General features: G+C 37.9%; 1 protein-coding gene across 2 annotated transcripts in view; it reads right to left on the bottom strand.

Moving 5' to 3' along the window:
* Positions 1 to 15,854, bottom strand: part of agbl4 (AGBL carboxypeptidase 4) — a 327,718-nt gene that overhangs the window by 181,332 nt on the left and 130,532 nt on the right. The window lies entirely within an intron of this gene.

The following is a 15,854-nucleotide window of genomic DNA, read 5'->3' as shown; positions in this document are numbered from 1 at the left end:
GAGGAGGGCGGGGCGGGAAAAAGGAGAAGCACGAATGGGCACTCGGCCTCTCAGACAGCCAGATGTTGCCAATTAACTTCTCCGGCCGCCACGGGGGCTGTGGGGAAAGAAGTCTGGCACCTGTACCATCCAATCCCCCGCCCAAAGACACCATTTCTTGTGTCTGAAGGTAGTAGAATTTATGTGTGCAGCCTGCGCAGAAGATGAGTTCAGGGCCACAGCTCTCTTAAGAGCTTGATTTTCAAATACAAAGACACCTGGTCTATGGTACACTAACTGCTTAACTGTTTTGACCTTTGCCTAAATTATCCTCAATTCTTTCCCTTCCAGTCTCAGGAGAGACTGAACAATAAGTCAATCTAAAAAGGAGGAAAGACATGAGAATGAGGTTCAGTGGGACCTGTTTTTTTCTCATTAATCTGATTAAACTCCTTTTAAAGTACATTGCAAAAGAATTCATACCCATTGACTTGTTCCACATCTCATTGCATCACAACCACAAAATTTCACATATTTTGAGGGACAGATCAACACAAAGCAGTGTAATAACGTGAAGTGAAAAGAAAGTTTTAATACTTTATGAAATGTTGTGGCATCCGTTTGCATTATGCTTCCAAAGTCAATACTATGTTGATCCAGCTTTTGCTGCAATAACAGCAATTTTTTTGCTTTGCACATCTAGAGACAGAAAAGAGAGAGTAAACGGGGGTAAAAAAAAAACAAAACAAAAAAAACGAATAGTAAATTCGTAATAGTAAAGTTGTAATGTGACAACACGTGTGTCCCGCATACTTTTACAAAGCTCTGGATACTGGCACATACAGTATCCTAATAAAAAGTTCCCTAACGTTTCTAGGAATTGATGTCTCTACAACATAAATTTTACTCTAAAGATTAGAGGCAGTTTTTATGGTAAAAAATGTATGTTGCATTTATGTTCCAACAGAGGCAACGAAACAAGCTGGATTAAAAAAAAAAAGAAAATCCTAAAAATAAAAGTCAGGCAGTAGAGTGTACATTTACAAATTCTTGGATGTGTGTGCATGCTGTCAGGCTGTGTTTGTGATTATAATAGACAGGAGGAATTACAGGCTATTACAGAAGAGAGCCGGTGCCCGCAGCAGCCAGAGCTTTACTACCCTTAAAGGGCTTATGGTTCTCGAAAAGGCAGCCCATTATTCCCGCCACAGCATACAGCTGCCTGCTGAATGTCAAAGATATAAATATATAAAACAAGCATGAATCTACACTGAGATATAGTAGTCCTATTTTACAGTTTCATTTGAAAACAAAGTGCTACCAGTTTGTGAAAGGAAAAAAAAAGACAAAAAAAAAGGCTTGGCTGCAAGGTTGAGAAACTGTTTTCTCAAAGGACAAATGACTATTTTCTATTATGCTGAAGTCCCAGTCGGCATAAAACAAGACAAAAAAGCATGAACAATTTAAAGATAGATATATTAAATTTAGTATGCTGACAATATAGCACTGGCACATACAGAGAAGTGAAGAAGTACTTGCCCTCTTAAAAAAAACCCCAAAAAACAGTTTTTTTCTTCTTTTTTTTGCCATTTGAACATTCAAGGATTCACTCAGTGTGCAAGAAATGCAGTTGTAACAGTACTGTCAGGAAAATATTTACATAACATAAATGCTTATGCCACGCCTAAAATGCAGGGACAACTGCAATAAAGTATTTGTGATAACTGGAAATAAACCTTCAAATTGCTGAAATGTTGTTTTTTCCCCCTCTATTCAATGTAAAGCTGTTTCACATTTCCAGATTGGACGGTTTTGATGTATTAATATTTTGGGTTTTTATATATAGTGGAAGAAAAACTGGATTTCTTGCAAGGCCCCCACCACTTCTGGTTGGTCCAGAATAAGAATGGATTACATTCCTCTGGACTTTCACTTGTGTGTTACACTCCAAATCTGGTTGCTTTTATAAACCGTCGATGTCCTCTGATCTCAATTAACTTCTCTGTCATCTGGACCAGAGACTTTGTTTGACCCTTAGGAAACCGGGACTCTGTCCATGGTGCTTATTGTGACTTTTCCCTTTTAGCATCTGTTTGAAGTTTATCTTTTCTGTTCTTTTTAGTCTTATTTAACACATTTCCATGCTTTATATATTTCCAAAACAGTAAATTAAAAAATAAATACTCTGAAAACATATTAATTTGTTGTAGCTGCGATAGGAAGTTCAATGCAGATTCCAACTTTAGACTTTTTTAGTGGTCAATATTATCTGTTGCTAGTCAAAGCAACAGATAACATTCAGATCTTGTCTGTTACATTTTCTGTTTTCTACCAAATACATTTTTCAAATGTTTATTGTCAAATAGACTGATGGACTCTTAATCAACCTTCAACAAAAAAATTGCTGAACTACTTCATTGCAGCAAGTCAATGCAATGGAGGAGCAGTAGGATGTCAATGACAATATTCAATTGTAAATGTGATTTTAATCTGTGTCCAAGGTTTATCACTGCACATCAGTGTTTGAGGAACAGAACATTTGCTTTTATCTTACAACTCAATACCTTTCAAAGGCATTACTGCAGTTGGATTTCCAGCCTGAATGGAAAAAAGAAAGCAAAATAAAACAAGTTAACAGCACAAACGCGCTCCCAAATATACAAATACAGAGCCCTGTCCGACTGATGGGCTTGTTCTCTCACTGTTCTGAGTAACAGATGACTTGTCACAGAGCTGAATGGGGAGAATATTTTAGTGCAGATTGAAAAAGACGAGAAAGGAGAGATGGGGAATTGAGAAAAAAGAGGCAGGAATTACTCTATTACACCTGAGAGGTAAATCATTCGATGTGCTGGAGATCAGAGAGTGGCATTTATATTCACACGCATTTCCATGTATGAGCAGGATTTACACAGTTTCTGTCTATGGCGTTAAACCTGATCTCTCTGTCTCACCCACACACACGCACACGCACACACACAGAGCATCAGAAGCCAGCTATGAGAAAGGCTGAAAGGCTGGATCAATGCTAGACTCCAGTGATTAGTCTTAATTGAGGAAAAAGAGCCATGGGAACAAAGAAACATTATGACCTTTTCCCTGTCTGAATGCCCTGCTGGCTAATAAGACACATTCGCATAATATCGTACTGACAATAATCGTCTGAGCACATCAAAATAACCTTCTCGTAGGAACGGTATGCAAATGGATAGCACAGAAAGAAAAACAAACCCTGCAGATAATTGACTATCCTTGCCATGTTTTTGAGCGTGAATGGCAATTTTCCCTCTCCTGACGAGTGTGCGCTGATTATTCTATCAGACAAAAAGAGGTCCACGTGTGATGAAAAGATTGGCAGTGAATCACATCCTGGTGCTCTGGAATGACTCGTCTCTCAGAATCTCTCTCTCTCTCTCCCTTTCAACATCCTCTCCGTTTGTCTGTCTGCCTCTCTCTGTGTGTGTCAGAGTCTGACGGAGTCAAATACCACTTGTCAGGAGTGTGCTGTTTGGACTGACATGAGATAAGAACAGACCAACTAGACAGTTAGATGCTGCTGTTGGACTGAGGAATAAGCCTGTGATTTCAAAAATACTGAGCAGACATAATACTGAGCTCCACGTTGCAGAAACACGGAAGGGGAAATTAAACTCTAGAAGAGTATAAAAGCATCCTGTGTTGTCCGACGCTGGGGAAATTCAGCTGTAGCAGCAGCATCAAGACGCAGGTTCGCCCAAAAGATCATAAAGTGTTACAAATATAGAAAAACAACAATGAAAATATAATGTACAAGATTATAACAGTGGAACACAGTCAATGCAGACCATACAGGGTCACAGTCCATCTAAAGAAGTCAGGAGGCAGGGTTCATCCTAGATAGGTCACCAGTCCACCGCAGGGCAACACAAAGACACATAGGACAAACAACCATGCACACTCTCACAGCTAAGGACAATTTAGAGGGACCAATTAACCCAACAGTCGTGTTTTTGTACAGTGGGAAGAAGCTGGAGTACCTGGAGAAAACCCACACATGCACAGGGAGAACATGCAAACTACATGCAGAAAGACCAAAGTTTTCGCTCCAGATGTTCTTGCTGCAAGGCAACAGTGGTACATACTGCACCACTGTACAGCCCATTTAGAAAACAATTGCAAGGTAAGTTCACTGTGGTTCAAAAAAAGAGACCCGTTGTTATATTGAAGCATGTACAAAGGTATGAAAATCTAAAAAGTAGAAATAGAAAGTTGAAATGTTATAAAGTTTCTTTTCCCTGTTTATCCAAACAGCTCCCTTAGAGACTGAACAGTAGAACAGAGACAGCTTATAACCTTCTGAACAAAATCCCAACTCACAATTTAAACCTTTAAATAAGGCCACTAGGTAAAGAAAAACCCAATAAATGTACTTACAGCAAGACAGCAATCTGCAGTGCTTTATAGGATGGGCCTGAATAATTCAACGGAACATCAAAACGTGGTTGCTGACCCGCAGTGAGCTGCTGCATCTAAACTTATTTTCTAAAACCTGAAGAGCCAATCAGGTAGACAGGTCCGAAGAGATAATCTCAATAAACTGAGACCGGTTAAATATGGTTGCTGTATAAAGAGAGGGCAGCATAATTAGGATAATTAAAAACTAAATTGTATTCATTAAGCCATTGTGTTGATTTACTGCAGCAGTTACTGAAAATGTAATTACATTAAGAACAATTCCCTTACAAGTGGGTACAACATCATTTATAAAAAAATAAAATAAAATAAAATAAAAAAAACTGCATGGTGCAAAATGTAACAGTGACAGATTAGTGACATACCAACCTCATTATTCAGAGTGGTTCAAAAGAACGATAAAGGACAAACCTGACAAATTTGGTCTCCGATTTCAAAACTACGATAGAAAAATATTAAAAGAGAAAATTGTGATATGGCTAAGTAAGTTGAACACATCACCCCCCAGTTTCTGACTCTTTGTAGCTCAGAGAATAGACTTTAAAATATCGTCTGCCAGTTTCTAAAACCCTAAATTGCTTAGCACCAAAAACACATTAAAGAGCTGTTGTCTTTCTCGACCTTCCAGACCACTCGGCTCTTTTAATTCAACTTTAATCTGCATTCCCAGAACAAATTACAAACATGGGAAAAACAGCATCGAGTTTGTATGCTCCTCCAATCTGGAATGAACTATGAGAAAACTGTAAAAATTGCTGAAACACTGAGTTCCATTGAAAAAAGGCTAAAGAAAACAAAAAACAAAAAAAAACCCATTTGTTTTGAGTTGCTTTTGATTTTTAATAACTTTAACAATGTTTTATTTTAGTCTTCATTCCAGTATTTACTTATGATTTTCAATGATTCTGATGATGGCATTTGATAAAAATGTAATGTTGTTTGTCGTTTTGTTTTCATCATTCATCTGTTGCTGACATGTGCAATATAAATAAACTCATCTTGACTGCATAAAAGATTGGACCTTAAATCTAAACTAATGCACTTACCAGTGGGGGAAAATGGCAAATACTGGCTCAAATAAATGCTTTGGTAAAAAAAAAAAAAATCAATTGAACCCAAGTGCTTAACAAAATTAAAAACACAAGCTGAACCTTAAGGTTTCCACTTTGTCCTTGATTTATGAGCTACCACGTCTTTGAATTGTCCACCAATCTATTATGCTTGTATAACACAAAACATTTATAGCTGTGGAGCCAAAACCTCTTTTTAAATTTGTACACTATTGTATGGAAAGGTTTAAACATTTTCGTACTGCTCCTGAGCACACAGAGGCACAAAGGAGGAAACGTTGCGATATAGAGACCGACAGAGGTCTACAACTGCTTTTATTGTGTTGCTGATGCACTCCTTTCAATACACAGCTGGTGTGTAGACAAAGAGCTGTGCAGTGTGCTGTACTCCCATGTAAGGGAACAAAAGCCTTAAAAAGAGTAAATGTGGAGAAAGTAGATGTTGACCACCTACCTTTCATTTCCTCTCAAGGGCAACGAAGCAAACATCTTTGAAAACAACAACTTTTAAACATGATATTGTGCTTTCTTTCAAAAACATCCAAAGGTCATAACATATTACACAGTGTGACTAGTCTGTACAGGAACTGATGAAAAACAAGAGAGGGCTGAAGGTAAGTCTAGATCGTCTTGAAATGTTTCAGAAGTTAAAAAAAAAAAAGATCTAAGGGTGTTAAGTCGCTACAGTCTTGCATGATTATGCACAGCCTTTTCATTTTCTCATGTTTTGTGACGTTACAACCGTAAACATGTTATTGAAAATTTGGGTGATAAACCAACGTTGGTGTAAAAATGTGCACTCAATGTGAAATTATACATTGTTTTAATAATTTTTATTACATTTTTATTATATTCAGCCCGCTGAATATAATATCTTGCAGACTCATGTGCTGTATCTACCTACCATGAACATCTACAGACTGAAGTTTTTATCCAATTTTCTGTTTCTATTTTAATTATGTAAAGCACTTTGAAATGCCTTGCTGCTGAAATGTGCTATACAAATAAAATTTGATTGATTGATTGATTGATTCTCTTTTCAAAAATATTCAGAGCTTAATTCATATTCTTCAGTATGAAGAATATAAATCTAAAGCATTTGCCACAGAATCTGAACTTTATTTAGGCTAGGCTAACGTTTCAATTGTAGCTCTGTTTGTATATTTAGAGGTTTACTTTTGGAAGGCGAACCTCCACCCCAGTCTCAAATATATCTATTGCAGACTTTAATCGTTTTTTTGTTTTTTTTTCCAGTGTTGTCCTGCATTCAGTTGCATCATCCCATCCACTCTGACTTGTTTCTCTATTCTTGCTTACACCATTTCACTAAGGGTATGGCACGCCTAGGAAAAATTTGCTTCGTTTTTTGATGTACAAAGGCTTTTACACTTAGGTCAAAAACTTAAATTTCACCTTATCTGAAAGGAATACCTTCTTCTACACTGTTGCTGTGTCTCCCCTCTAGCTTGTGGCAACCATGACTTCCTAAAGCGTTCTTTAAACAGTGGTTTTCTTCATGCCACTCCTTCATGAAGGCCAGATTTGTGGAGCGCAAGAAAAATAGTTATCCTCTCAAGTACTCCTTTTCAAAACTGAAGTGATATCTCCAGCACAATGAATGCTCGGAGATGTTGTCTGATCAGTTCATTTGGGTCGAACATGAACAAGTTCGTGTTTTTGGTAAGACAATTAATGCTGTTAGTTGGCTTAAATTATTTTCGTAGGATGAGGTTAAGAACCAACCTCAGTTGCTGTTCCTTTAAACAAGACAAACATGAGTTATAGCCGATTGCTTCCAGAAACTGTATATCGTTTAATCTTCTGCAAAAAATAATACATTTTCAAAACCTCTTTCAAACGCGCTGCTCTAAAATAAGCTAAGAAATCAGCAATAAATAGGTGTATCTGAAGCTAACTGATGTTTAAACACAACATTCGTCACACAGAAGCTATTGCAGCCCTGATGACGAATTGATGCCTTATGAAGATGACATTCCCAAGAAATCGATTCCTGCTTTAATCAAATGGCAGTCTCTGAGAAATGAAAAGGGTTAATGTGATGTCTACACACACACACACGCACACACCCAGGTACTGCCTGAGTTTGTCACGTATTCCCGTTTTCAATTTGCTCAGCCACTTACACACGGAAAATTCAAAAAAAAGAAGAAAAAAAACAAAAACAAAAACATGCACTCACACACATACACAAAGCGATTATCACCAAAGGTACGTACGGCTGCTTGTAGCTGTTCCCATAGGGAAATAAGCTGTACAGCTTCTCCACTCTCATTTTTCATTGTCTGCTTATGATGCCCCATGTGTGCACACTGACTTTCATTTAACCCCTCACAACACACGCTCACACACATTTTCCTGCACGTATCGTGACGATCCATCCTCTGTCTGTTTTTCTTATGCAAAAACAGCTCTCAGTATTCATTTTAGGCTTTGCGAAGCTACATGGGAATAAAGGCGTTGTCCCTTTCAATACGCAGAAGCACAGTGACGATACTGTGATCGTCTATAACTTGTGCTCTTTCTTATATCGAGCATGGCTCAAAGAGAAGGTAAATAGATCTAATAAGACAACATCCTTATGAGTCACAAATGAAGATTAAGGATGCCCCTAAGTACCAGAACGTCTCACTAGTGGAAAATACCAGCAGGAGAGCATATATTAGGCTGGTGGAGACTTATACTTACTCAAGGACACCACAGCAAAGTGAGCACATCATTACACAAGTAGGATATCTGAAGCTCTTCAACCTTTTTGACAAAACCACTCAAGAGAAGCTCTGCATCTATTTATATCATCCTGGCCAGAAGAACATCGGGAAACACAAGAAAGAAGGAAAACCCATTTATCACTGCAGTACTTTGACTTCTTCCGTTGTATTTGTTAAGAAAATGACTGAAAAAGCTGGTGAAAACCTAGAAAATCTGAAAAGAAAAAAAAAAGACTTATTTTTAAATGATGAAAATGCAAAAAAAAAAACAAAAAAAAACATAAAACAACATTAAATATATATATACATATTTTGTTTTCTCTGTCTTTTATTGCTTTTTGTCTCGGAAACATGGTTGGCATTTCCTCGAGAAAAAGTTAATCGAGTTGTGTGTTGTGGATACTCACACAACTTGAGGTGGCTTCTGTGCATCTTCCTGTTCTTCTTCACAGAGAACAGCTGCTCCAATAGCTAAAGCCAAGACCAAAATTACTCATACCCCCTTGCAGATCTGTATTTAAAGATATTCTCATTTACCCAAGAACTTTATTTCAAGTGGAAAGATGTTCAGGCACTTCAAAACATTAAACGGTGTAAAGGAGTGATAATTTTTGAAATGAGACTCTGGCTTGTTTTTCTTTTTATCAGAAAAAATATATATACATGTGCTGTGTGACAGCATTTAAACAACACTGAGAAACTGCTAGTATTTTATGTAGACTCATATTTTGACCTTTTTTATTTGGAGGCTGAGGCTTCATTTCAGTAACAACTTTGAATTCTATAATTTATTTTATGTAAGGATTCTTGTTTCTTCTGTTTTATATTTCTGTTTGGGTCAAATTGACATTGGGCATGGCTCATTTTATTTCTTAACTGCATTATTGTTTTCAGATGCCAATATTTTTAATGCCGTGGATTTTTAGGGGGTTTTTTTCTTGCTTTTCAAAACTTTAATTACATGTCATTTACAACATTTGTGAATATATAGAGACCAGATGTTTTTTTTTTCTTCCTGTTTTTCAGTTACTTCACTTCAGTGGTTGATCCAAAGAAGTTTCATTTTAATGTGACTCCAGCCCATGTTGCTCATAATGTGCATTTGATTGTGGCATGTTCATAAATCATCTAATGAAGATGGAGTTTCTCTGTTATATAGTGTTAAACACAGGTCACCAATCAGGCATCTTGTATAGCGCCCCTACTATACCAGAAATGGCACTTGTAGCTGTAAAAGCTGGTGATGTATTGTTTTATGTTATAATTGCCATCTTAAGCATTGCGGTTGTACAGTACTATGTGTGCCACTGGATTATCAACCCTCCATATTAAAGAGTTGAGCATTAAGAAATGTCTCCAAAACAATTACAGAGTTATGGACAGACTCCCTCAAAAATGACATCTACACAAAACTTTTAAATCTCATTAGTGTTGAGGAATATACAAGCTTAAGAAGCAGCTTATGTAATTTTAAAAAAAGAAATAAAGAAAAACTAAATATATTAAAGTGAATGCAAACTGATTTTGAGCCTGTTAAATCAAGTGCACTTCATTTACTCTGCTGCCCTTTCTCTGTCATCATGATGGGAGCGTAAGCCAGTGTGTCTGCCGCATGTGTGTGTGTCTTGATTGATGCCTCGCAGGGCAGTTGCGTGATTGAAACACCTCCTCACCATAAAGCTGTCGTGTGTGTGATGGAGTCACAGGGTCATTTTATGCATCACACCTGTCCCCCTTCCTCCCCACACTGTCACCCAATCAAATAGGAAAATGGGCATATTTGTTTTCCTGGCCTTGAGAGGGCTTGAGCAGCAGGGCTGTATTTTTCTGTTTGAGTGCGTGTTGTGCACATTAAATTCTGAGTAAAAAAAAAAAAACGCAGGAAAAGATGGAGCAAAAAAAGTAACCTCAGGCTGATAGACAAATGCAGAGAAGATATGATGGATGGCTTAACTGCTCAAGATCTACAACTGAAATAAATGCTTTTATTTATATCATCTGTTTTACATTTTACAAAGTTCTCGCTTCACGATGGTGGGAAGCTGCACACTTTCCTAAATATTCTTCACTTCTTTGTTAAGCATCTCCATATTATGCTACTTCATGTCTGCACAATCCAATGCATAAAAATTTACCACAAGAACCTGATATGTACTTGTCAGATTCAGATTTATCTAACTTGTGAACTCCTATGAACTCCTACATGCATTTCTGCAAGTGTTTTGAGTTAATATGAGAAAACATATTAACTGAAAGGGGTCTTTAACAAAAGTTGTAAGAAAAGATGCTGGCTTGTACTTCAGGTATTTATGGGCAAATCCACCACACTATTAATTATCAGTACAGAAGTTGCTTTGTCCTGTAAAAGGATGATTGAAGAGGAACTGGTAGGAAACTTAAAAACAAACTGCTGATACAGATGAATCATTGCACTTTTATGTATTATCATAAATCTTTTCAGAATAACTGAACTGATATACAAATCTGACATGGGCATTTGTGTACCAGTCCACAAAATTGCAAGAAATGGTAAACCATTCTCAGATTTGGTGGAGTCTACCACCAAACAGACTGTCAGGAAAAAAAAAAGCCATTTTGGCCAATGTGTCTCTCTCTGCGCACCGTAACGAGGCAGATTGAGAACATCGGGGGAATTTGGCTCTTCAGCTGCAAAAGAAAATTGATGGTTTTGACTTGTGTTCTTTGGCTCGGGACAAGAGTTGTGATGTACAGCCTAGTTATCTTTTTACATGGATTAACAGGACTTTGAGATGACGGAGGAGTTGGCAGCTCTACGATCAATGAAAGGCACTACAACAGGGAGTAATTTGTTTACAGAGGTAAAAGTATACATGGACCAGAGGGACTAAAGTGAGAAAAACTAGAAGGCGTTACAGCTGATGGCTGTCCAAGTCTGATAGGGAAAAAGATTGGACTTTTGAAGCAACCCTAACTCTAACACAAACGCAAACTACTATTTGTGGATTAAATCATTCATCAGGAGATGATGTGCAAGTCAGAAATTAGCCACATTGTTGATGTTGTAACTAAAACAGTTAATTCAATCAGGACAAGAGAACTGAATCACAGGTCAGTCTTTTTCACTGCTGGAGTAGAACGACGGTGGACATGGTGACATTGGCTACAGCTGGGAGATGGCTCAGCTTGAGCAGAGTCCCAAGAGTTTGGGATCTGAATGCAGAGAATTGAGACTTTTGAGAGAAGAAGCACAAGGACCTCCCAGAGCATAATACATCTGGGCTTTGCTGCTGATGTGACTATGCTAACAAATGAACTAAGACATATTCTCACTGAACACTAAAAGAACTGAGGTAAAGCAAAAAAAAACAAAAAACACTTGGTACAGTTATTATTAATTTTTTATTTAGTTAATGTGATTTTGGTTTTTGAAAGATATATAAAGTTATGTTTTACTAAAAATGCTGTAAAAATGCACATTTTCTATTGTCTATTTTTGCTTTACTTTGGTAAACTGATGATACCCTTTTACATTAAGTTGATTAAACGTTGCAACAGATGAGATTTCTTTCACTGCATCTTTCTTTCCCTTTTATATTGTTAAACTTTCTCATATGCCTGTATTTTGTACTATTAAGCTTTCCATATCTTTTGGGTGACCAACTGGGAGGGTGAACTGGTAGTGCTATCTGGTCCCGTTACACCTCCCTCAATCTCTGTTCAGATTGGCAACTACACAGATGACAGTGATATGAATGTGGAAGAATAATTCTGGGGCTTAATTTGCAATAATCTATTTTCTAACTATACAGTTGATGGCATGGACACAAATTACAGAACTATAGTTGGATAAACCAATGTAATTTATTCCTGTTCACTTATTCAACATGAGGAAATGAACAGATATACTAAACCTTCTGAGTCAGAAAAAAACACTAGTGGATTTTCAAATGTATAGATCTGGATTGTTCAGAGCCCAAAAATCACTGCCTCCCCGTTTTGAGTTTTAAACTATAAATAGGAAGAAAATATGCTGCTTCATGGGGACCTTAACAGAATGAAAGATTTTCCTGATCACTAGAGATCTGGCAGGAACTCTCTCTAATAACCTTCCGGCACTAGACCTTTTGTTAAAACCAGCTGACTGAACGTATTTCTGCCAGGAGGCAAGAAGACCGGTGGAATCTTAGATTACATCCTCCCTTACTGGAAAATGACTTTTACCCTACTAGTTCTATAAATATCCTACTGTACAGTTACCTCACTCAACATTTGGGGAAAAAAAAGTCCCACTCCTAGAAATACGCCCAAGAGACCTCCAAAATAATGACCCTGCTGGCTGCCGTAGTGTCTAAGGCTGGAAAGACAAACGACATCCATTCCAGCTTGGTGCTTTTAATCAGGCTGTGATAATTAACGCCACACTCCATTGGCCAAACAAATCTCTTTGTCAAGGTGCTTGTTGCTGTACAAGTTCTTCTCCTGTTCTCAGACAAGATAACAAGCAGTCTTTAATTGCCTTAATTTTGCGTAGTAGCGGTATTATAGACTTCACTGTGTGTGATCGTGACTTCCCTCCCTGCCTCCTCCCTTGTTTCCTCCTTCCCAGCAGCTATAGAAAATATTTCATCATGTTGGGGTGGTGGGCAGTGGTTGTGGCATCAGACTTTAATAAAGTGAGCGACCTTGTGGGACTTCAGAAGGGATAGATTAAGTTTGTCTTCCCTACTGGCTGAAGCAACCACCTTGGTGGGTTTTTCTTATCTGAGACTTTACTTAATTACCTGGTTTTAATTCTAACATTCTCTAAAATGACCCCTCACCACGATGAGACAAACTATTTTAATTAAACCAATGAATATGTCACTTATCGGGTGAGATCGGCGCTTTCATTCGCCACGGTAACGGATGCTGCTGATGATTATCTGGCTCTGGGCCCCAGTTCCTCTACACATGATGATGAAGTAACAGATTCTATCCTGTTACTGTATGTGGTACTGTACAGATTTGGAAGATACAAACAAGCCTATTAGATACAGCCGACATGTTCAATTAGTTACCCAGTAACCTGATGAGCGTCGTGATGCAGCTATGCAGAACTCCTTATTTTGCCACTGAAAGGTTTTCAAGAGGGAAATGGTAAAGAGCAACAAACAAGAAATAGTCTCCCAGCTATTCACAAAGTTACTGACAATCGGCTGCTTTTTTTATGGAAGTTACATAATGGTATTTTAAAATGTGTAGCGGCTTCCTGGGCTGCACTGCCTGGCCAAATTTAATGGGAGACGTGTCAGCAAAGCCATTATACCAGCAGGGGCACGCAAAGCCCTATTACATATGGCTGCTGGCTGCTAATGTGTATTAGCAGGAGACAGAGGAAGCAAGGTGAAGATAAGTGATTTTGCAGTAGTCGGCTATGTAGGACAAAGGAGGGAGGGAGTAAGAGAGATGGAAAGGCAGAGGAGGAAACCACTTTGACCAGGAGTCTGACCAGTTCAGATAAATAGTTTTCATTTGCAATGCAAAGGTGTAGCAACTTTTGATCTTAGAGTTCAAACTTAGGCTCTCAGTGGTATGACAACGTTCATCTTGTGTCCAAGTTTAGTTCTAGTGTTATTACAAGTTTAGTCATTTCTTGGACATGATCCCAAGGCATCATTTTGCACTTCTTGGCTTACAACTTTTTTTTTTTTTTAATTTGCACACTGTGGTCATAAAGGAGTTCATATGGTCGGCAAAAATACCCAGGTAAGCTGTAATATTAAAATTGTGCTCAGTTGGAAGCAGACGACTCAAAGAGTGCCAATAAAATTTTCCTCACATCATCACACTAACCAACCTGAGGCAGGTTGGATTCATAAGAACCAAACTCTGACCTGATCAGGTGACAGAGACTCAGGACCAGAAAATATTTTTACTGACCAATTCTGATGAGTCTATGTGACTAACAGACTCAATTTTCTCGTTTTTAGATGACAGAAATGGAACCCAGTGTGGTCCGCTGCTTCAAGACTCAAAGTTTTGAGCATTCAGAGATTTTATTCCACACACCTTAGTTGTAACAAGGGTTATCGAGCAACTAATACCTTTCCATAAACTATAACCATTCTCCTCTGACCTTTTGCATCAACAGGCATATTTATCAACTCTATTAAAACATAAGAATTTGACCGGATTCTCTGTAAACATTAGAGATGGTTTTGTGAGAAAATCACAATAGATCAGCTTTTTTTCTTAACTGGCACCAACAGTAATACCGTGTCCAAAATTCACTCTATTTACTTCTCTGTTCTGCTGCTTGGTTTGAAGTTTCCATCACCATTAACGTCTAAGTGAGTTGAATTGTGGCCATGTAGTTGTCTGGGTTGCCAATTGTATTTACAAGCAATGTGTCATGTGTGTGTTTTTGAAGTTTTGTATAAATAAAAGTGAACCTAATGAAAAAGACGCATCCCTTGATTGGCCTGTAGAAGGCAAAGTTGTAAATATTGCACAAAAACAAACATCTCAGGGTTCGTAACACACACATCACGACCTCATCTGTAATGTGATTGTGAAAAAAAAATACAAAAAACCCCCCTTGCCACTTCAAATAGTAATTCAGGAGGCAGGTTGGTCCCAAATCAAAACAACATTGAAAAATCTAAAAATACTATCCACGAACACTAGGTAACAGGCAGTATTTTCTGCTGGTTAATAATTCAGTCAGGGCTTAAGGCTGCTCCTGGCAAAAAAAAAAAAAAGGCTTGCTTATCTGTGTTTCTGTCAACAGCAAAACTTCACTGTGTTTTTGGACAAGCAGGGAACATTTTTGCCCTGCCAAGAAAACCCCAAATGGACAGGAAAAAAAAAAAAAAAAGTTTCAGTAACCTGCCTTGCTGCCAGCACATGGGCACTTGTTCTTCTTTTAATTCTTTGACAAACTATTTGTGGTATGTCAAGCACCTAGCTGTCTTTTTAAGAGCTCATTGGCAAAGTTGTTCCACTTGAAACTGGTGGTGGGAGTGTGTGTGCACTTGATAAGTGAGGAGGCTCCTGAGCTTGGTCTTTGACAGCCTCCTTGAACTCTGTGGGCCAAGTGATAAAGTGGCCTGATGAGTGGGCAATCTCTATCTGCCAGCTGCTAGTTTGGCCAGGAGAGCAGGGAAGATGCCAGAGTGAGTGAGTGAAGACCCAGTACACACAAATGGAAACACACACGCACACACACGCACACACCCCCACACACGCACGGACACACACTGCTGTTATGTGGTGGCAGACCTATTGGCATTTAAACATATCAGTCCAGATCCTTTTGGGCCTTTACTGTCAAACCACCATCACTACGCCTATTAAAACACGTTAAAGTATAGACGTGCATAGCACTAATGAATCTGATTTAAAACAACAACAAAAAGTACTCAGCTACCCTGACCATTATAAATAAAACCAAAATGTATAATTTGGTTTTAAATTGTATCAAAATGTTAAAATTTTTGTCTGGCAAAAGATTATTTTTCCTATTTTCTTCTAAGAATCTGTTTTTATTTTATTGAAAACACTAACCTGTATGTTGGAAATGTAATGGAGCTATGTTTTTTTTTTTTTGCTTGTTTTTCATGCACTATTGCTAAAGATCTTGAATATCTTGAGATAGCCTAGA

This window comes from Poecilia reticulata, chromosome 4 (genome assembly GCF_904066995.2).
Source record: "Poecilia reticulata chromosome 4, P_reticulata-male-v2, whole genome shotgun sequence".
Lineage (NCBI taxonomy): Eukaryota > Metazoa > Chordata > Actinopteri > Cyprinodontiformes > Poeciliidae > Poecilia > Poecilia reticulata.
The sequence above is the reverse complement of the archived record's forward strand: the minus strand, read 5'-3'. Positions and strand labels throughout refer to the sequence as shown.